The 24,832-nt window shown below is 34.1% G+C and overlaps 1 pseudogene; it reads right to left on the bottom strand.

Moving 5' to 3' along the window:
- The window catches only part of LOC119530235, a 117,645-nt pseudogene extending 101,452 nt beyond the window's left edge, over positions 1 to 16,193 (bottom strand).
- Between the last annotated feature and the right edge of the window lie 8,639 nt (positions 16,194 to 24,832).

Here is a 24,832-nt window from a genome sequence, read left to right as displayed (position 1 = left end):
TTTAATTCCCTTTGCCATCAAAACTAACATGTTCACAGGTTCCAGGGATTCAGACATGTATATCCTGCTGTGCCAGTTTGAATATATTATGTCCCCCAAAACTCCATTATCTTTGATGTAATCTTCTGTGGGCAGATGTATCAGTGTTGATTAGATTGTAATTCTTTGAGTGTTTCCATGGAGATGTGCCCCACCCAACTGTGGGTGATGATTCTGATTGGATAATTTCCATGGAGGTGTTACCCCACCCATTCAGGGTGAGTCTGAATTAAATCACTGGAGCCATATAAATGAGCTGACAAACAGAAGGAACTCAGTGCAGCTGAGAGTGACATTTTGGAAGAGGAGCTACAGCCAAAAGGGACGCTTCAGAGAATGCACTGGAACTGAGAGAGGAGCTTCAGCTTACAGAGACATTTTGGAGATGGCCTTTCAAAGCAGACTTTCACTCTGGAGAAGCTAAGAGAGGTCAAATGCCCCAAGAGCAACTGAGAGTGACGTTTTTGAGGAGCTGAAGCCTAGAGAGGAACATCCTGGGAGAAAGACATTTTGAAATCAGAACTTGGAGCAGACGCCAGCCACATGCCTTCCACCTAACAGAGGTTTTCCGGACACCATTGGCCATCTTCCAGTGAAGGTACCCAATTGCTGATGTGTTACCTTGGATGCTTTATGGCCTTAAGACTGTAACCATGTAACCAAATAAACCCCCTTTATAAAAGCCAATCCATTTCTGATGTTTTGCATTCTGGCAGCATTAGCAAACTAGAACACCTGCCTACCACAATGATTAACTACCACTGCATATTTTTAAAAGAAAAATGAGTCTCCCAGAGAAATTTAAAAATGTACAATATAGTCATATATTTTATTTACCTTCTTTTTTTAATATTTCCAGTTTTACTCTGATTTTTCATTATTTTTTTCAGTTATAATTTTTCCCCAAATTAACACAATGCAATAAAATAATGAGTAAAATAATATCAAAACATGTCAGGACTTGTGGTAAATTATTAGCAGGTGCCTGGAAGATAGAACTGAGGAGTTTATAGATAAGTCTCTGTCTGAACAAAATCTCTTGAATAAATATTGACTTAATATAAATAAAACTCTTTAGCAATTTAGGTGTGGATTCATCATCTAGAACAGAAATTTTTTACTATGACACTAAGGCACAATATGGAGCTATGCAGAAATATGTGGATGCATTTTGGTTGGCATAATCATTAAAGGGTGCTACTGGACAATTTGTAGGTAGCGGCCGGGGCACATGATATTAGGGAGTAACCGTCACAATGAAGAATTTTCCAGAAAGTATCAGAGTTTCAAGTATCTCACTCAAAATCAGAAGTAGTGTATCACACAAAAGAATGAAAAATTCTTTTTATAACACTGCATTAAAAGACCAGCAATTTAGGAGAATATCATTGAAAAGGAATTTAAACAGATTAAATATGTATTATCTTGAATTTATTGAATAATTTATTTCCTACATTTTGTCTACTTAATATATGACAAACATTCAAAGTATCTATTTGTTTGGAATTCATTTTAATGTACTACACAGTTACAGGTAAAGCCATGAAAATAATTGCAAAGAAGAAAAAGATGAAAGCATCTGTATTTAACCATTACCGAGTGGAGACTCAAGAAATTCAGGGGTTTCCTTAAATGTTCCCTACCACAGGCATCACTTTTATAATAAGGAATGCTCACAAGAAGAGTGTATTTTCTAAGCTTCCTTTCTGCAATTTGTCTTAGTATGAGTTCCTTATTTCTCTTTTTTCTTTACTACCCAAAAATAAATCCCATTGAAATTATTTTATTCTACTTAAATTTTATTCTAATTTCTACTCTTGTACCTCTGCTCTTTTATTTTCTAATGCCTATTCAATGTTTACGACTTCATTTCTCTTAATTGCAAAAATATTCATTGTAAATAAGTGAAAGTATCTAAATACCTAATTTTGTCCTCTATTTAGTCACACACATGAAACAATATGAGTAATTTATTATGAGTTGATTTTATTACTCATATGTATATAATTATGTTATTATGTTGATTATTTTTAAAATTATGTGTATTGTTAGTTAATATTATCTATATATTTCATTTTAATTTAGTAAGGAGGCTATGAAAAAAAATATTTGCTGTTCAAGGTTTCTTATGAGACTAAAAATTATGAACCTAGAATATATTGACGAGCTCAGTATACTTGTAAAATTAATTTATAATGCAATGTGATTTTATTGACTTTAAAAAAAGAATGCTTTCTACACATTTGGGAAATTCAACTATAAATGAAAAACTGACTTCATGGAAATATGCTGAGGGAAGACATTAAGGTAAGACATTTTTGAGTGCTTTTTACCATGTATGTTTAATATGTATAAGTTAATAAATGTTATGTGTTTGTTATAATGTATAATAATAAATAAACATGCAAGTACCATCAACATCTTAGAATCTTACCCAATAGCATTATATCTTTCTCTGTGCTCCTTTCTAATCCATCTCTTACCCTGAATCTCAGAAATAATCACTAATACTAACCACTTTATCTGCCTTTCAAAAAATAATTTTATCTAGGTGTGTTTTTATAATGTAAATCTCTATTTGTTTTTGTTTCTTCATTTATAGGAGTCTGCCAGTTTGAAACTCTTATGGATGCCAGAGGAGCCATGATCTTTTTTTTCTCTTTTTAAGTTTTCAATTTTTATTGAGATTGTTCACATACCATACAATTATCCAAAGATCCAAAGTGTACAATCAATTGCCCCCGGTCCTCTCATACAGCTGTGACTCCATCACCACACTTAATTTTTGTTCAATTTTTAGAACTTTTTCATTACTCTAGACAAGAAATAGAGTGAAAGAAAAAAAGAAAAAAAAAAAAAAAAAAAAAAAGGAAACCCGAATCCTCCCATATCCCTAACCAACCCCCCTCCATTTTTGACTCGTAGTATTGGTATATTACATTTGTTACTGTTTATGAAAGAACATTGAAATACTACTACCTGCAGTGTATAGTTTGCAATAGGTATATATTTTTTCCCTATATGCCCCTCTGTTATTAACTTCCTGCTGTATTGTCATACATTTGTTCTGGTTCATGGAAGAGATTTCTAATATTTGTACAGTTAATCATGGACATTGCCTACCACAGGATTCAGTTTTATACATTCGCATCTTTTGACCTCCAACTTTCCTTCTGGTTACATACATGACTCTGATCTACCCTTTTCCACCTCATTCATGCACCATTCAGCGCTGTTAGTTATTCTCACATCTTGCTACCGACACCTGTGTTCATTTCCAAACATTTAAGTTCATCCTAGTTGAACATTCTGCTCATGCTAAGCAATTGCTCTATTCTTTAGCCTTGTTCTATATCTTGATATCTTATATTTCATGTCTATGAGTTTACATATTATAATTAGTTTCTATCAGTAAGACTTTGCAATATTTGTCCTTATGTATTTGAGTTATTTCATTCAGTATATTGCCCTCAAGTTTTCGTCATCAACCCATTTTTTTTTAAGATGGTTTTGTTCACATGCCATATATTCCAACCAAAGTAAACAATCTATGGTTCCCTGTATAGTCACATATTTATGTGCTCACCACCCTCATCACTGTCTATATAAGGGCATCTGTTTTTCTTCCACAAGGCAGGAGGGAGAGTCAAAGAAGGTAGAGATGCCAAAGAAAAAGAAAAAAGAAAGGAAGAAAAAACATGACAGCTAGGAAGCAGCAAAAGGAAAGATAACCTTAAATCAAAGTAGAGTAAAGAGTCAGACAACACCACCAATATCAAGTGTCTCACATCCCTCCCCTATCCCCCCTCTTATCTGCATTTACCTTGGTATATCGCCTTTGCTACATTAAAGGAAGCATAATACAATGATTCTGTTAATTACAGTCTCTAGTTTATGTTGATTGTATCCCTCCCCCAATGCCTCCCCATTTTTAACACCTTGCAAGATTGATATTTGCTTGTTCTCCCTTGTGAAAGAACATATTTGTACATTTTATCACAATTGTTGAACACTCTAGATTTCACCAAGTTACACAGTTCCAGTCTTGATCTTTCCTCCTTTCTTCTGGTGTCTCACATGCTCCCAACCTTCCTCTCTCAACCGTATTCATAGTTATCTTTGTTCAGTGTACTTACATTGCTGTGCTACCATCTCCCAAAATTGTGTTCCAAACCACACACTCCTGTCTTCTCCTATCACTCTGTAGTGCTCCCTTTAGTATTTCCTGTAGGGGGTGTCTTGTTCACAAAGTCTCCCATTGTCTGTTTGTCAGAAAATATTTTGAGCTCTCCTTCATATTTGAAGGACATTTTTGCTGGATATAGGATTCTTGGTTGGTGGTTTTTCTCTTTCAGTACCTTAAATATATCACACCATTTCCTTCTTGCTTCCATGGTTTCTGTTGAGAAATCTACACATAGTCTTATGAAGCTTCCTTTGTATGTGATGGATCGCTTTTCTCTTGCTACTTTCAGGATTCTCTCTTTCTTTTTGATGTTTGATAATCTGATTATTATGTGTCTTGGCATAGGCCTATTAAGATCTGTTCTGTTTGGAGTGTGCTGCACTTCTTGGATCTGTAATTTTATGTCTTCCATAAGAAAGGGGGAATTTTCATTGATTATTTCCTCTATTATTGCTTCTGCCCCTGTTCCCTGCTCTTCTCCTTCTGGGACACCAATGATATGTACATTCTTGTATTTTCTTTCCCCTTAAGTTCCCAGAGATGTTGCTCATATTTTTCCATTCTTTTCTCCAACTGCTCCTTTGCATGTAGGCTTTCAGGTGTTTTGTTCTCCAGTTCCTGAGTGTTTCCTTCTGCCTCTTGAGATCTGCTGTTGTATGTTTCCACTGTGTCTTTTGTCTCTTGTGTTGTGCCTTTCATTTCCATAGATTCTGCCAGTAGTTTTTTTGAGCTTTAGATTTCTGCCTTATTTATGCCCAGTGTTTTCTTTATAGCATTTATCTTTTTCCATATCTTCTCTAAACATTTAGAATTGATTTAGCATTAGTTGTTATCTCAGTTGAAGTGTAAGTTTGTTCCTTTGACTGGGTCACAACTTAATTTTTCCTAGTGTAGGTTGTAGTTTTCTGTTTTCTAGGCATTTGACCTCCTAGGCCACCCCAAGTAGGTTTTCCCAGTGGAGAACCTCAGTTCACAGAAGGAGGAAATATTCAGTGTCTGGCTTCCCTGATGGTTTTTCTTACAGGATTGACACACTTTGTGCTTTTCTGCCCAGCAGGTGTGCATGTCAGCCTGTAAGGGGCTGGTGTAAGGGGATGTGGCCCATGGCTCTCCTCCCCCAGGCTCTGGGGTTTTGTTTGGTATGTAAGGCAGGTAGTACAGCTGGGACCCTCCCTTTCCTCTTGGGAAGCTATGTCGCCTCCAGGGAGGTCATTTGCATATGAATAGACTCTTTGTTTCTCTGACTCTGCTGGTCAGAGTGCTGTGATTTTAAAACGTCTGAGGCTTTCTCTACTGCGAAATGCTGTGAGCTGAAAATGGCTGAGGCTTTCTCCACTGTGCCGCCCACATTGACAGAGAGAGAAATGGACAGAAAGCTGCCAGATTCACCCATCGGCCAGAGATTGCACCTGATCCTCTGGGCTCCCCATCCTGAGAAAGATATGTCCTCTGACTCTCCCAAGGTTAGTTGTCACCAAAAGCCTCTGTCTGCTTGTTGGGAATTTGCTGTTTGTGTTGAGCTGTTAACATTAAAACCCCAGTTAGAGCTGGGCTGAGGTACACTAGCTTGTTCAGAGAATGCTTCTCTCTAGCTCCTTGAGGCTTCCATGAAGGAGGGGCTCTCAGCTCTCAACACAGGTCCGCAGTTTTTACTTACAGATTTTATGCTGCAATCTAAGGCATTACTCCCACTTCAGGTTGGTGTATGATGAGTGGATAGTCATGTTTGTCTCCCTGCAGTTATTTCAGGTTATTTACTAGTTTTTCAGTCATTTATGAATTGTTCCAGGGGGACTAAAAGTTTTCCACTCCTCTCTATGCTGCCATCTTAGCTCCTCTTGAGCCATGATCTTTTAACCCAATCTTGTTGGGTAGAACTTTTGATTGAATATTTCCATGGAGATATGACTTACCTAACTGTGGTTGAGACTTTTCATTGGATTATTTCCATAGAGGTTTGAACCCACCCCTTCAGGGTGGGTCTTGATTGGTTCCCTGGAGTTCTCAAGAGAGTTCTAGCACAGATGCTGACACTTGGAGACACTTAGAGATGCTTGAAGATAGAGACAGGAAGACATTTGGAAATGCTAAGCTAAGAGATTAATCCCAGAGTTTTCCCTGGAGAAGGTAAGAGAGGACCATTGGATGCTTGAAGAGAAATGCCCAGGAAAACCACACAGAGAGCTGAGAGAGCTAAGAGAGACAGAAGCACAGAGATATTTTGGAGAAATCCATTTTGAAATACAACTCAGGAGTAAAGGACCAGCAGATGCCAGCCATGTGCCTTCCCAGCTGCCAGAGGTGTTCTGGACACCATTGGCCTTCCTTCAGCAAAGGTATCTTCTTGTTGATGCCTTAGTTTGGACACATTTATGGCCTTAGGACTACAAATTTGTAACCAAATCAATCCCCTTTATAAAAGCCAATCCATTTCTCATATTTTGCATAATGGTAGCATTAGCAAACCAGAACACTGTTGATCTTGAGGCCATACTTCATGGAATTTTAGATTTTGATTTCAGTTAAATCAAGAATTTATGCACTTACACACTTTAATCTTCATTAAACATCATTAATGTCAATATTTGCAACCTTTCCACCCACACCACATGTCATAACATGCAGACTGCAAGCAATTTTACTTAAGTATAAAGAAAATAGGAGGTAAGAAAAGAAACAGTAATCTTTTACTAAAGATGATCATTTTGACAGTTAAAATGTCAAAATTAAATTCAGGTAGCTTATGTAATCCCCTGACAAGATAGTCATGATGTTAAGTTAGGAACAAAAATGTATCTATTGAGTTGTAGCAAGAAGACAACTTAGGCAAACCTTACCCAAAAAAGGAAGTTATGGTTTATTTTCATTTCCTAGGCTACTTAAAGCAGATATTGTGAAATGGGTTGGCTTAAACAATGGGAATTTATTAAGTTACAGTGTGAGGCTGAGACAATGTCCAAACCAAGGCATCATCAAGGTGATGTTTTCTTCTTGAAGACTGGCTGCTGGTAATCCTTGGATCCTCTGACACATGATGAGGTACATGGTGGAGCCTGAAGGTATCTACCTCCTCTTCTAGATTTCATTGATTTTAGCTTCTTGCTTCCATGGCTCTCTCTCTCTCTCTCTCTCTCCCTCTCTCTCCCTCTTTATCTCTCTCTTCCCCCTCTCCCTCTCCCTCTCCGTCTCTCTCTCCCTCTCTCCCTTCATCCCTCCTTCCTTACCTCTCTGCTCTCTCTATCCCTCCACCCCCCATATTCATTCAGTTTCTAAAGGACTCTGGTAATAGAATTAAGTCCCATCCTCATGGAGGTGGGTCATAACTTAACTGAAGTAGCCTCATCAAAAGACCCTACTTACAATGGTTTTACAGCCATAGGAATAGATTAACTTTAAGAGAACATTTTTCTGGGGTACATAGAGCTTCAAACCAGAACACAGTTCATTGAATATAAACTTATCTTATGTGTGAGTGAACAGACAACAAAGCATAGTGCCTAATTATGCAAGCAAAAGCAAATCAGAAAATATTGATGTATATGTTTGTACTCATTTGCTAGAGTTGCCATTATGCAAAATACCAAAAATGGACTGGCTTTTTAACAGGGGATTTACTAGGTTACAAATTTATAATTCTAAGCCATAAAAGTGTCCAAACCAAGGTTTCAACAAGAGGATACCTTCTCTGAAGAATGGCCGATGGTGTCCAGATCAGCTCTTTCAGCTGGGAAGGCACATGGCTGGCATCTGCTGGTCCTTTGCTCCTGGGTTGTGTTTCAAAATGGCTTTTTCCAAAATGTCTCTGGGCTTTTCTCATAGCTCCTCTCTCGTAATTTATATAGGGAATGCTTGATAAATTTTTACACTTCACTTAAAATTTTTAAAATATAAAATATATGTCCATATATACAAAATTAATGAATACTGAAAATGTGTCTTCATATAATTGGCAAAAATGCCATTCACATTTATACAAATTTATTATTTTTCTAACTTTACAAATAAGCATTCTTCAGCTTTTTGTCAGTGTATGTTTATCAATAATAATAAAAACTGGTAAATATTTCATTAAGAAGTATTCATAACATTTTAATGGTAGTGTGTATTTAATTTGTATTTCATAGTATGGATTCTTTATAATTTGCTTCAATAACATTGCAAGATTGATTACCATTTGGCAGTATTATTATGATTTTAATTTTCCTTTTTTTTTTCTTATCTGCATGTTTAGTATTTTAATTTGAGTGGTCTTTTATTATCCATTCAGTAAAAAGAAAAAGCAATGTGATATTTATATTTTAAATATAAGGTATAAGTTAATATACTTACAGGGACACTGAATTTCAGGATCCAGGAAAATCCATACACCATCTCTTCAAACTATCTAATTATATGGGTAAGGAAAGTTAAACAAAAGGATTAATGAATTTTTTAGATATAAATTTAAAACATAAAACTAAATAAAAATAACCTATGAAAATTCAAGGTCCTGTCGAGTCTGTGAAACAAAGAACAGCATTTTGGACAGGGAGGCAAGAATTATCATCACGAAATCTATAGATATAAGAACTTATATGTTCTTATAAAATATAAACATATGTAATCACATTTTTAAAATATTAATAATCACCGTTTGTTCCTTTCTTATCATGCCATTTTAAACTTGTTCAAATGCATTGATACAATCTATGGTGTTTAGCATTGACTGAAATATATTTTGCAATACTTGTTTCTGAATGTAGCAATATATTTTATGAATAATTCTACTCAATCTACTTTTTCAATTATCTGTTGATCTAATGAGTAAACACCAAGTGGAATAATCAGGAAGTTGTTTTTAATTATTTAAAAATTTATAAAAGATATTATATTAAATTTAAACCATTTAAATTGTTGTATACATTGAAAATGATAATATCACTCATGATCTATTACAAAGAGAAGAATCTTCTACTATTGTCAGAGGGTAGGGATAATAGGATCCATTGGTTTATTTAAACTGTCTGTTAACTGTCTTTATCCAAAGGCAAGAATCTCATGTATGTGAATCCTTGGTCAGGGAGGAACAATAACATTCAGAAAATTCAGGAGTACAATTCATAAACCACTGAAATTCATTTTTATGACTGTTTCCATATATAGTTACATATTTATCTTTGTTTTCACACCCAAAGATGTACACAATTTGGGGAGATAGTTTTCTTTCCTTGGTTCAACTGAGATTTAAAACACAGTAATTTGCTACTGTATATATGTGTGTGTTTCTTTGTGCATACAAATGCACAGAGAAATGATTGGTGTTTCCAGATAAATCTGTTTATTGGACATGCTATGCAAGGTATTTTAGGAGGAGTTCCAATGATTGGACCATTACTACCAATTCAAGTGTATTTAACCTTATTTTTTTTTACAGTTACCCATCTCATCATGAATATTAAATATCACCATAACAGTTTGTCAATCAGACTCTCAGGTACAAAAATTTTCTAAAATGCTTAAGGAAATATTTTATCTTTCTAAGTAGGCAACAGCATTAATGCTATATTTAGAAGTCCACTAAAGCAAGTATGCTATGCCAAACCACTTCCAGAAATGCATAGAAAGAAAAGAAATCCTTTCAAGGATTTAGCACTTAAAATTTCAATAATACTTTCAAATTTAGGGATTATGATAAAAATACAAATAGAGATTTAGTTGTCATGAACAAGACTCACTTGTCAAATATTGATTAGCATATATCCAGAATGAATTGGAAATTCATGTGCAAAAGTTTTGTGTGAGAATAGGGATTGCAAACATAGTTTTTGCAGTGCTTTGTGTATATTTATACAATTTTGGCCCTATGTGATCTATGAGACATAAATTTTATTCATCATTCAAAATGTGAGTGCCTTGAACTCATTATTCTTTAACATGTCTTCATTAGTCTTGACAGCTGTAGACCTTAGGGAAATGCCAAAGATACATTGATGCTATGAAAACAAATTTGTCTTTTACCTTCATTCATATTTTCCATGCAGAGGTGACTTTGGCAGCAACATCTAATAACTCAGCATTTGGAATTTGTGAGGACCAAGAAAAAATCTTTGCACTTAAACATTTCTGATTTTTTAACTCTTCATTTATCTGTGAATTATGTAGGCTGAAAATAAAAATATAATTAAAATTATGATTACTGTACTTGATTGAGAAGGGACAAAGAATGTGATTCTGGTTTCATCTTTTTATATCATTAAGTTGCAGTCTGCTACCTCTAACTCCAAGGGAAAAGAGAAACAATAAAATTGTTTTTATATCATTAAGTTGCAGTCTGCTACCTCTAACTCCAAGGGAAAAGAGAAACAATAAAATTGTTTAATGTCATTGCAATCATTGAAATGTATCATGAATATATTTCAATGACCTTTATTGAAAAAAAAGTGTTTCAGAGAGCAGAAATGTGAATGAAAAGTATTAATCTTTTTTTTTAAATATGTTCTACACAAGAGTTTATTTAACGGATTGCATTTTGATCAGGTTAAATGCACTGGATTGATGTTTTGCATACACTAGATTTAAATAAGCACATATCACAAAAGGAAACTATCTCATTTTCCTCTGCTCTGGTGAGAAATAATTGTGCAGAAAAATTGTTCCTCATTGACCATGATCTTTTGATGACATCTATTAGATGTTGATTTGAATTAGTTAAGTTGGATTTTAAATTTCTGTCCTGGTAGAGGTCAGGTGCAACACAATGGAAAACCAAGGCCATAATGCATGAGAAAAGATAGTTTGTTACTCACAGGTCCCAGAGGGACAGCAGTGCCAAGAGGGGTCAATGGGAAGCCAATCAGCTTGGGTGGCTCAACTGATAGGTGGGGAGCACAAAAGCAGAGAAAGAGGGGCTGGTGAGTTGTCCAAGGGTGGAGGTTGGTAGATTTCCCACGGTAGTCAAGGACTGATAGTTTAAAGCAAAATGGGACTTGGGGTACAAAGATGGTGGCCATGGTTAGCTCATAATTTGGGACCAGCTGTGGGTTTTGGGTGAGGTGTAAGTGTGGTGTGGGTAGTGGCCTTGTGTGTGAGTTTGGGCTCTGGGTGAGTTTATGCACCAAGGCTGGAAAGTTGTTTATTAATCTAGGCCAAAGGTTTATGTGTTGATGCAAGTGGCTTAGCTGAAGGAAGAGAAATCTGAGCAGCAAGCAAAAAATTTCAATAGTTATAACTATGTACTGGATAACTTGAGTATATTCTGGGTAGCTCTCTAGAGAAATTGTGAAAGGTGGTTTACTTATATATTTTTAGTTCTCTTCCAGGATATATTATGAGTTTTGCCTAAATTCTAGATGTTAGGGACCCTAGGTATTCAACACTCAGAAACATAAAGGAAAAGGGCCAGATTTACTAAAACTGCATTTAAAAGATCCACTATTCTATTTGTAAGAAAGATCTAACCAACTTCTCTGATTTATAAGAAATGGTCTACAAGGGAATCCTCTAATATTTATACTCCTGACAGTTTTATATTAAATAACATATTCTTTTTCATCAAGAATGCATGGATGACCTAATTGATTTGTTTTACTGATATGGTCAGGCTGTTCCAACTCTAAATTCACCATCGTGCTTATTCTCAACATAGCAGCAAGAATGATCCCTTTAAAAATGTAAACTACATGTCACTCCTCTGCCCAAAGCCCTCTAATTGTCCCATGTTGCTCAAAATAAAGCATGAAGTACCTTCTCTTGCCTCTGAAGTCCACATGATTTTCATCCCTTCCTCACCACTTGGATCTAGTCTCAGAGTACCTATCTCTCCCTTTCTCTACTGCTTTTCATGGAATCCTCCTTTGCCCTAAGGATCTGTACTCTTTGCTTGGAATTTCTCTCTCCCTAGCTGTCTTCATGGATAACTCCTTTACTTCTGAGATATTGCTAAAATATTCCCATTTTAATGGGTCCTGCCATGACCACCACATTTAAAACTACTACCTCCCCAACACCTTCACTCCTATTCCTGGCTAATGACTCTTGATTTTCTTTGCCCTTGTCAGGCTTTATTTTCCTTTTCCTCTGCACATAACATCTTGCTAGAGTCTATAACTTATGTGACTATTGTTTATTATCTGTCTTTCTCCATCCTTAGACTATAAGCTCTATAAGGACCTTTGTCTATTTCTTCTCTTATACATCTCAGGAGCCCAGAGTAGTATCTAGTACATAGTATGTACTCCATCAGTCCATTTATTCAACAAATATTACTGAGCCACTTTCAAGTGCTGGACATGTATCAGATAACAGGACAGAGTTCTCTTCCCTCATCAACTTTGTAGGCTTTCTAGGGGAAGATTACAATAAACAATACAGGTATTGGGACAGAGTCTGCAGCTAGCTGCTCATAGGAAGGTAGATGTAGTGAAAAGAATTTGAGGACTTAATAGTTATTGAACAATGAATACGGCATATATTTTTTTTGGTTATTTGATCATGTATGCACCCCAGAAAAGTATGTTCTTAAAGTTAATCCACTCCTGTGGGTGTGGACCCACTGTAAGTAGGATATTTTGGTGAGTAGTTAAGATGTGACCCACCTCATTAAGGATGGGTCTTAATCTTCTTACAGGAGTCCTTTATAAGATAATGAAATTCATACAAAGAGAGAAAAAGCCAAGGAAGCAAGAAGCTGAAAGCAACAAAACCCAGAAGAGAAGAAAGAGACAAGCAGATGCCACTATGTGCCTTGCCATGTGACAGAAGAGTCCAGGATCGCCAACAGCCAGTTTTCAGGAAGAAGGGATCATCCTGATGATGCCTTGATTTGGACATTGTCATGGCCCTAGAACTGTAGTCTTATAAGATAATAAATTCCCATTACTAAAACCCAACCCATTTCATGATATCGGCTTTCAGCAGCCTAGCAAACTAAAACATATTTCAATGGCCCAATTCACTGACATGAAACCTTGGGAATGTATTCACATATATATTTTCCTTAGTAAGTTTAATAGAAACAAGAAAATAAATTTCTAACACAAGAGTAAGGGAAAAATACAAAATGATTCCTTCTTTGAAATAATTTAACTATGACTCCTGTTTTCTGATCATAATCTGATAAAAACAGAAATGCACTTTCTATGGGAAACACCTAAAATTTTAAATTAAGATACATAACTTTAACTATATGTATAATTTAAACAAGGAATATACACCTTTTAAGGAAACAAAGATATACCAAAATTACTCAATCAAACATAGAAGGGCAGATTCAATAGTAAAATTGAAATTCATAAAATAGCTTTATCAGGAACCCTAGGTACAAATGCATCTAGGAAATATATTTCTCAGCTTTCTGCCTTCGAAGAAAAAGAATGGAAACTGGAAGGAGATTGGGACAGATGTTCAGCTACTTGCTCTAACACATCTATCACAATGCGCTTTGTTTTAGTAATGTTGCTTTTGGACAACATAGTATCAATGCCTATTGGCATGTGTATAGAAATATTTTTTGCAATGAATTATATTGATATTTGTGATAATATCTGGGAAAACTGCATTTCCATCAGACAGAGGTATCCCATTCTGTATCTACAAATATATCTACAAATATATTCCTGGTAAATATTTCATCATACATAGACAAATGAGAAAAAAGTACACTACAGAATGTAGACAGAAATGTAAAGTACTGTCAAGCAGGATGAAATCTCTAATTTTTAAAGAGCTATAATAACAACAACTATATACATGTTTCATGGAATCCTCTTTTGAACTAAGGTGGATTTATATTTCTTTTCTATGCTTGCATAAGCACAGAAAAACATGTGGAAATTTATTTTCTCTACTTGTTCCTGGTTACTTGAGACACAGAATTAGAAATGGAAAGGGGAACTACTATTTCTCTATAAACCACCATACATTTTTTTTAATTTTAACAATCATGAAATTCCTTATAATTAAGCATGCTTACACATAATCAATGTTTTGAATACCTTCCTCCCTTCCCTTCTATCAGGTAAGTCCTCCTGGCATTGAGACCCTTTGAAACGCCAAGTATCTAATCATTCAATTCTTCATACTAAAAAGACCAAACAGGGAGAGAATATTCCCTTTAGGCTACATTCTCCTGGACTTAATGTCTATAATTAGAACAAAATTACCATTCTTAAGCTCTCATGAAATATTTTTTTTTTAGTAAAAATAGAATTTAGAAAACAACTTGTGGCTGGAAGAATAACAGCACCCTAGAAACAGCCATTTCTTAATTCTCAGAACCTGTGAAAATGCTACTTTACAGGCAAAAGGGACTTTGCAGATATGATTAATGTAAAGGAGATTAAGCTGGAGAAACTATCCTGCATTAATTAGGTAGGCCAAACCTAATCATGTGATTCCTTCAAAGAGAAGAACCTTTCCCAGATTGAGGTCACAGAAAGCTTCAACGTTCCTAGCTTTGAAGATGGAGCAACAGTCAAGGAACATGGACAGCCTTCAGAAACTGGAAAAGACAAAGAAATGGGTTCTCCCTTGGAGCTTCCAGAAAGGAATGAATTCCCAGCAGCACCTTGATTTCAACTCAGTGAGATCTGTCCAGAATTTTAACATGCATAACTGTAAGATAATAAATTTTTGTTGTTTTTAAGCCACATGCCACTAAGTGTGTTGTCACATGTTATATCAGTAATAGAAAGTTAATACACTATTGCAACAAAGTTCTGTTTGTTTGTCCTATGTGCTTGCCTATTTCTTAAGGGACTAAATTTTCCTGATCAGGGAAGATTACAATTTTAAGTTATAATCATTTAAAATTATAATATCTTACAGAACTTGCTAACACTAATTATAAATTTTCTGCCTTGACACCAGAATGCACTGAATAAAATGTCATGCTATCATAAATATACTTGCCTTTGATAAATGCTCAAAGTTGCTCTGTCTAATGAAGTGCACTAAACATTCTCCTTACTTTGTGTGTTCTAGTTGTTGGATACTCATTGTCCTTATTTTAGTAACTCTATTTTACAAAATGTATTTTACAGGGCTGGATAGAGAAACCAAAAATACAGCAAGCCATAGCAGGGAACTTAATTTTTAAATGTATAATATTTCAATGTCATTTGGTCCAATGGCAGGCCCATTTATCCCCTATTATATATAGAACATAACTCTTGATTCAGATGCAGAAAAATAATTTCTTATTTTTTTTCAAGTTGTACTTTGAATAGATAGTTGAAATTTCTGAAAGTCTGATATTTGAAAAATGGATATGCTACTATTCACCAAAATATACTGCACCTATGTAGAAAAATGAATTTTAATCAATCAAAGAAAACCACTTATGCTGACTTGAATTTCCTAAGATACTACTCTACATGAGTGAGTTGCATATGTTTTTTACCTGAGTATTTTAAGAATTGCTTTGGAGAGGCAGAACTTATAAAAATACCTAAAACAAATCTTAAACTATATGATAAATGCAAATAACTAAATGTATATATATTTTGATAGATAAATTTAATTGTACCGAGAAAAATTGAGAGATTTTTAAGAGAAGTCTTTCTGAAAAGTTTTGAGGTAAGAATAGTTACTTAGAAGTAAGGAAATAAGATATGGTACTCCTATCTTTAAGATCCTTCAATGTCTTCCTTTTCCTTGTAAGACAAAGACCAATAGTTTCATCTTTCCATTGATTTCCATTTTGACATCCTCTTTTTGCCTCATAGCCGTACTTGATTTCTTGTTCTCCAATGTAGCAGTCTTTGAACATGCTGTTCCTCTGGAAAGTTATCTCTTTCTGCACTTCCTTCTTCTTAGTTAACTCACATTGTCTTTAGATTCCCATTTAGATGCCACTTCCACATGGAAGCCTTTTCTGACATTCTGTAACACTAACTGAGATATCATCATCATCATCATCATCATCAACCTTAATCAACATTAAGGCTGTTCTCAAACATTCCAGTTCTCCTTTCTCTCTTTCTGCATTCATAGTTGAACTGAATATACTTGTCCTTTGCAGTTAGGTGTGACAATATTTTCTGTGGTTTTGGTCAATGAAATGGGATCATGAGTGGCATTTGTCACTTGTGGTTAAAATCTTTAAGGGCCCATTTACAATAATCAGTGCTCTTTTACGCTTGTGATGATAATTATGGAAGATTTGTTGACACATGGTATCTACATCAGCCTTGGCTCTTTAGGATGAGCAGAGCCTTTTGCTGATATTTGTTGAACATAGAGTGAGGAAAACGTACAACTGTTTTATTGTTTTAACAGCTTTCATTTGTGGTTGGATGTCAATGCAGCATAACCTGGTTTATCCTGACTGATACAGAATTTTGTAGCAAGAATTGGTATGCTGCTATAACCTAATTATATGGCCTAAAATATTTGACATTAGAAAAGCGATCAGGAGGTGATGACAAAAGAAAGTCTCATCATAGACTGGAAAAATGGTTCTGTTAAATAATTGTAAAATATTTGGTGAAATTTGAGTTTGCAGTGATTTGAACAAATGAACTTCCAACTCTAGAAGTTGAGATCGGAAAACAGAATGATGATTCTGTGTGTTGAGTAGCAGTGGGGTGTCTTTGAAATAATATAAAAAAAAATATGAGCTCAGAAAGTAAGTGATGAGTTTGCAAGTAGGAAATAAAAGGAATAGAAAATAACAACTATATGATGGTAATGTGAACAATTGATTGCACACTTTGTATGATATGTGAATATATCTCAATAAAATTGAATATAAAAAAAAGAAAGCAGAGGAAAGCATTCTATAACTGTAAAGTGCCATACTAGCAGAAGGGATTATATAGTCCTTATTTCAATGTCCCTGAATGTTTTTCTGGCCTCTATGGATTTTTTTCTTTACCTTAAAGGCACATTAGGTAATGGCTCTGCCTTTCCTTTTGGGTTGCAGATCTGCAGAAGCCCCAATCAGAGATTTTAATAAACATATAAGAAGTATACTCCCAGAAAAAAAGACCACTGACCAAATGCCTCATTATTCTTTGTAGAACATACTGCAGAAAATGCTCAGGAGTTCTCAGAATATAGAAAATAAATCACATTGTATCATCAAAACCTGGCGAGGCTGGCACTGGCATCAAGGGTTTGAAAATGTCTTTTTGACCAAAAGGGGGAAAAGAAAGGTAACAAAATAAGGTTTCAGTATCCAAGTGATTTCAAATAGAGTCAAGAGACTATCCTGGAGGTTACTCTTATGCAAGTTCCAGGTAGATATTCCAAATGGCCCCAGTATGCCAAGCTCTAATCAACAGTAGTCATGAAAATACTAAAGAGTACCTAAATCCCTGAGACTCTACAAAAGTTTACTTTTCAGAATGTTAAATCCTCCAAAGTGTTCCTATGCCAGATAAGTCACAAAACCCAGAGACAACAGCCTCACCAAGAACATCAACCAGATGCATCCCCCATCCCCAAAATGTTGACACCCCTTTTCAATATAAACAAATTAGAGTGGTCACTGCCCAGATACCTGTGAAGATTGAAAAAGTGATCAAATGAGAGAGAGGTTTAGCAACAGACAAGATAGGATTTAAAGAAGGATTACAAATACTGAATCTTTATATATATATATATTAGTTTCTAGGGCACTAGAATAGCTAGAAGGAAATAACTGACATGGTGAAACTGTAACCCATAACATGCTTTGAAATTTTCTCTACAGCTAATTGGTAAATTGTACTTTGAAAGTTATCACATTTCTGTATATGTGTTATATTTCACAATAAGCAAATAACTGAAATTGTGGAAGTGTAACCCATAACATTCTTTGAAATTTTCTAACTACTTGTTAAATCATACTTTGAAAGTTATCACTTTTCTGTATAACATTTTCTGTATAACATTTATCCAGATGTTATGGGATATATTTCACAATAAAAATGTAACAAAAAGAAAGAATAGAACATGCTCACAAATGTAAGTGTGCATAGAATTGAAAGGGGAAGTGTTGCAATCTTTGTGATGTATATTACAATATTAACATACAACTTGGAAAAATTAGAAGATAAATTAGTGGAAAGAACAACTTCATACCCAAACAATATAGCTTGTATTTAATAAGCCATTAAGGTTTTAGTGTTACCTTGCATGAAGAATTCTGCAGTATCCTATATCAACAGTGAAAGAAAGGATACAAAAGTATTCCTTTGTTTCAGAAGTTTTAAACATTAGGGATAAAGGGAAAGTTAATATGTAATTTCTTCATGTAGCTATGCTTTTAATAGAGGGATTCAATCAGCAGCTAAAGCAAGTTACTAGATTCATAGATCTTTCATTTAACAGGTTTGAAGTATTCTTAGAAAATATATCATTTCCCCATTGAATTGCTTGTTACATTCTAAAGTTATTGCTATATTTCATCAATATTTTATTGACCTTAGTCACTTCTTTAATTTCTACCTATTATTTTTTCTGCAATTTTATAATGCCAAATATCAGCACTGTAGATGTATCATGAAATGCAAATTTAAAGTTAATTTGATCTTGTAGACAGCAGTAGAAAACCAAAAGTCTCTTAAGTAGATTGAAAACTGAAGCTGTGATTTTGTGTTTCCTTTAAATATTATACCTTTATGAAGTAGGTTTTTGTTGCATGCAAGAGCTATAAATACAATCAATAGCAAAAAGCAAAAATAGTTAGAATATAACATTGCAAATTAAAATCTCCATAAAATTATAAATGCTTCCTGAAGGTGAAATCTAAAGAACAACAAAGACCCTGGAAAGTCCTAAATATCATCAGATAGTTTCCATGCTGGATTTTTTTTTTAAAGAAACCCCTTGTTTCTCTTTGTTCTTTTACTAGTTCTTGAATGATTTTCCATAACCTTAAGAGATTTCATTCAGACGTAGGATAGCTTCTACTAAAAATGTGGATGGAATTATTTAGTAACATATATTTGAATCAACATGGGCATCCCAGGGAGCCTGACTAATGTTGTGTGGTTGATAAAAATTGTTTTCCTAACTGCAATTGATTTTTGTAGTTTTGTAGAATTTAATAATCTTCCAAGATGTCACAAGGTCAGAAGTAGGGGATAATTTCTCCTAATGAAGATGGAAGGCCATGGCCAAAAAGATAATATTTTCCATATAAAGTAATAAAATGTGTATGGTGTTGAGAGTACAGCATGAGTGGGTGTATCTTAAACTCTGTGACCAAGTACATAAAACCAAAAAAACAAAAACAAAATATATCAAATCTTGCAACATCTTGATATGTAGAACAAAGGTAATTATCAGCTGGGATTTTACATTCTCAATTAAGTTACTGCTTCTGAATATGAATCTCAAAAAAAGAAAAAAATAAATGCAACAAAATAATTTTCTACCATTAAAAAGCCTGATATACAAATGATTTTAATATTGAAATTAAAAAATTAAAACAGTATAGTATCCTGTTCAGTAAATATTCATTAAGCATACACTAAATGTATTACCTAAAAAAAAAAAAAAACCTACAGAATTTTGGGAACTGAATTATGCCCTTAGAAAACCCTATTTATAACCTAGTATCTATTGGTTATATTATGTTTTACTTAAAACATGAGGGGCACAGGCTACAACCAATCATATTAGACTTTGTCTCAATTGATACAGATATTGTCTGTAATGACCAGTAGAAGACAACTGATAAGTACCAGTAAAATTGAAGCCTTGCATATATGTTGATTGTATGCACCTAAATAAAAAGCCTCAATGCTTAAAACCAGGTATCTTAGAAACAAACATTCAAATAAACAAAATGAATATATCCATATATTTAAAATGAGAGAAAACAGACAGGCTGGTTAAGGCTGCTGTATTTAGAGTTGTATCCTTACCTCTGCTGATGTAGAAATATAATTTACCATTTTGTTGTTGCTGTTGAGATATGGCTCTGGTAGCAGAATTCATAAAATCAAATTCACAGAAAAGTTGACTTCATTATTTATAATTAGAAGCATCTTTTTGACCAGAATATTTTATTCATAATCTAAGATACCACTGTCCCAGATGTCAAGGTTTCTGAGACTACAAATTAGTAACATAAATAAATAAATAAATAAATAAATAAATAAATAAATAAATATTTACAAAAGATGAAATAGGGCAAAGAAAGAGATTGTATCTACATGTGAAATACTATGTGTCTTAGTTTGCCTAGGCTACTATCACAAATAGCACACATTGGCTGGAATTTATTGGCTCACAGTTTTGGTGGTTAGAATTCCAAAATCAAGGTGCTAGCAAGGTTATGCTATATCCAAAGACTGTGGCATTCTGGTAAAGCCAGGCCTCTATTACATAACAATTTCTGTCTTCAGCTTTCCCTACTTCTGGCTTCCAGTTTCCTCCTGTGGATTTCTCTGACTGTCCAAATTTCCTCTGCATTGTAAAGACTCTGGTCCTATGGATTAAGGGCTACTCTGATAAAATTTGGTCTCATCTAAAGAAGATCTTTGAAGATCTTATTTACAAGTTCATCCCACCTTAACTAACAGTAACCAGTTTAAATGTCCTGTTTACAAATGGATTTACACCCACAGATCCAGGGGTTAGGACTTGAATATATTTTTTTTAGGGGACATAATTCAATTCCCAACACTATGGAAATAAGAGTTTAAATAGCCACCATCTGAAATAGAGTTTACCTCTCTAGGAAAAACATAAAAAACTCTGTCAAAGACAATGTCACTTGGAAATGAGGAAAACAGAATAAATAATGAAAAATATTAACTTCAGTTTTTATGCTTTCCCAGATTGTGTAGAATACAATCTTAGTATCAACAAAAATAACTTCAGACATATGCAAATACCAAAATGTAATTTAGAGTTGATTTGTCATATCACCTTTCAGTCAAGTCTTGCTGAGAATATACCCTACTTTGTAAATGATACTTGAGAAGCATCCTTCCTTCATAAAGCATCCATTTATATACAAATAACACTGCAGATATCCAGTATTGGCCATTTCTGTTATTTTATTGGTGACATTTTCTGAAGATGACTTTTTCTGAAAATATTTCTATAATTGTAAGTTGGTTCAATTTAGCCAGTTATATGCAAACTATATTTATAATATTGAGTCAGTAATGTTAATAATCTAGGTAATATTTGGGGAATGGGGTGAAAAAAATATTATTTTTATGCCATAAATCAGCCTTCTATGATAACAGAAATGAAAATATGTACTGACAAACAAGTTTCTTAACCATCAGCTCCAAAATTCTCATTTTCAGTAGAGAAACCTGAGCCTTAAATTTGCTGAAGGCAACACATCACAGAAGTGGCAACTTTGGGACTCTAGCCCACCCATGACCTCAGAATTAAGTTCACCCTCTTTTCCATTTTCTGGTGGAAAATTATGAAAGCAGTTTCTCTATTTGAAAAGCTAAGGGACTGAAACTTGATGATCCCCCATGGTGCTGCTACCCCAAGTGGATGCTAAGAGTCGACTAAGCCCTGTCCCTGCTTTCAAACATAGATTACTTCCTAACAGCCAGAAGTTACGTTGGCCTTCTATCTTGACAATTCTCACACAACCCTTTGCTCAATTTTTTGAGGTTCTAAACCATTTTCCCCATTTTTCTTGCCTTGCCAAGGTTTTTAAGCACCCATTTTCTTTGCTATCACAATTTCCCTTCAGCTCTTTTGCAATTTCCAGTCTCTCACTAGATCTTTTTTCTCTCTTTCCACAATCCACATATATTTTTCAAACTCCATTTGTCAGGAACTTTATTTAAGAGATTTTTATAGATTGGAATTTATATCTTACCCACAATAAAATACTGCAAGTACAACTATATCTCTCATTGAAATCCTTTTAAAAAAATGCAAATACTTTATGATCATTTTTTCTATGATCTGAAATCTAACATATTTTATTTTTTAATCTTATAATACAGCTGATATGCAGCTTTTTAAACAAAATAATATAGCCACTGAAAGCTTTGACAAGAAATTACATATTGATTATAACAAGGATCTTGAAAAATGGGAAATAGGTATTTAAAATAAGTAATTTAACGTGAGTTTGAAATTTAGATTATCTAGATTATTTTTTTCCTGATACTGCCTCAACATGTCATCACTGGCAAAAGACCAAACTACAATTCTTGATTTAAAGGATTCAAGTATCTTCATATTTATTTATTAAGCTTAAAGCTTTACATGGAAGCCCAATTAATGTTTTTGGTTATTATTTGTTTAAAATTTGACTGAATAAAAAAACTATACTTATTCCTTCAAGAGCCATATTAAAACTTGCTGTTTCCCCAGTAAATCAGAAGGTTCTCCTTCCCAGGTGAACTTTCGTTATCATTCCATTAACACATCTTTGTATGTTGTTCACTTCCTTCTCACTCTGTGATTTCTTGATCCCAAAATGATTTTCTTTTCTCTCAGTGATTTATATTGTGTAATAATTGTTTCTATAGCTGAAAAGAACTCTCATTTCTATGGGGCTGTTATTTCTTTCCTTTGTTGTTTGTTCGGCAAGCAATGATTGACTAGAGAAAAAAATCTTCTAGAGAAGTTTGCATATTTTAACAGCAGTTGAACAGCTGTCTTTGGAAGTAATGTTTCTATATTTCACAGCTTATGGCTGTACTATTAATACCATTTTACTTCTCTAATGGAGGTAATTCTTAAACACAACAAATCCTAATTATTTGAACAGCAGTGGGCCTTAATTCATAACCACTTCTTCCAAAAACAAAGAAACTTTATAGCTTGGAATAGAATGCATGTGAGAAGCCCTCCCCTTTTATCTGATGATGAACATCATTTACGGAAATACTGCTCCCTCAGAAGTGATAATTATCCCTGTGAGCAGCCTGGGAGCATCCCTGTTGTTACATGGTGATGCAGTTAGCACACTCAAACTGTCTACAATCTTTCCCCTACCCCCCATGTTCAAATGTTCCCAAATTATCTAATCATTGCTTTATTTGGTGAGAGGAAATTAAGGGTATATGAATCATGCTTTTCCTTTTAAACTTTTAGTTTTAAAGGGAAATATCCCACTGGCATGATGCACTTTCTTTTTTTGCCCCCTGCAAATGTAGGTCTGAAATAGAAGTGATCCTATTGATCTAATCATTCAAATGGGTACACTTTCTATTAGTTCTAAAAAGTTTGTAAGTAAGGAAAAATAATATAAAATATGATATTTAATAACCAGGTAATCCATTTACCAGTATCTTTCTTTTACTCTCTACATCTCATTTCAAACAGTTGTATATTTTAATACTTTGTGCATACCTCCATGTAGCACATAGTCCACTGTTTCTGTGTGTGTGTCTGGCAAATTGTCATCAATAAATTGTCAAGGCTTAAGAGCAGAGTCATTTTATTTTAAATTTTAGGTAATTTACATAATAATTGTAGAATTATCACTAGATAATACACTAACAATGTAGGAACATATTAGACATTCATATTCAGTGAATAAATGAATACATAAAAATACATGAATAAAGAATATTATGATCCCTGGTAATTTTATGTATCTCTCCCTCTCTTTTTATCTATCCATGTATTTATAAAATCACATATAAATATATGTGTACATGTATTTTATATAACATTTGCATACACTACAGGCATTTTCATGAGTAAATTAAAAATAAATTAAATTGGTTTGACAAATTAGAAAAATATAACATACTTTTATTTCCCCTGATCCTATCTCCACTTATGTTTTATTAAGGAAAATTAAAACTTGAATGAAGAACTGAAAAACACAGTGGCATTCAAATATTACATTCAGAATAAACAAATATTGAATTAAAGCATATTTTGTAGGGAGGATCTGTAGGAGTACATCAAAAATGGCAAACTGTATTACAAAGACCCTTTATATCAGATTCAGAAAGTGCCATTTCTATTTCTGAGTCTGCCATGACTAACTGCTTGATAATGAGAAATTCTCTTAACTTCTCTTGTCCTTATGTTCTCTAACTGTATAGTGAAAGTAATGTTCTAAATTGCCAACTGTGGTCTAAGTGGTATAAGAATTCTATAAATCCACACAAGGCAAGTTGTAAGGCATCGCCAGAAGCTATCACGAGCTGATTGCCTCTTACTTGTCCAGTGATAGGGTTTGACAAATTAGAAAAATATAACATACTTTTATATTTAAAAAGTTGTGTTTCTGATTCCTTGAAGAATCCTTGCTCTTTCTGTTCCCCTATCACTAGTAGGTTCTCAGCTGCAACACAGCTGCTAATAATTAGCTCTTTGATTCATTATAGGCATGGTTTAATAAGGGGATTTATAGATGGGGGGAAGTAGGTGCTCCACAAGTAGTTAATGATTTGTTGAAGTTCACACTGTGCCCATTAGAGCTAATAACATGTCCCTTTAAGAGAGGTGTGAACACAACCCTCTATTCACTGATTATTTGCTAGAAAAGTATAATTGGACTGACTTTTCAAATTCTTGATATAATCTGCAACCTCTAATCACATTTTCATCTTTATATTCCTTGAGACCTAGCATGCATTTGACTGTCATTATATAGATACTTCTTCCTCAAGATCTCAAAGAATATCTAGTTCAGAGTTCTATGATGTACAAAGTCGTAATTTATTATCATTCTTTCCACTTATGTTT

This window comes from Choloepus didactylus, chromosome 3 (assembly GCF_015220235.1).
Source record: "Choloepus didactylus isolate mChoDid1 chromosome 3, mChoDid1.pri, whole genome shotgun sequence".
In the NCBI taxonomy this organism is placed as follows: domain Eukaryota; kingdom Metazoa; phylum Chordata; class Mammalia; order Pilosa; family Megalonychidae; genus Choloepus; species Choloepus didactylus.
The sequence above is the reverse complement of the archived record's forward strand: the minus strand, read 5'-3'. Positions and strand labels throughout refer to the sequence as shown.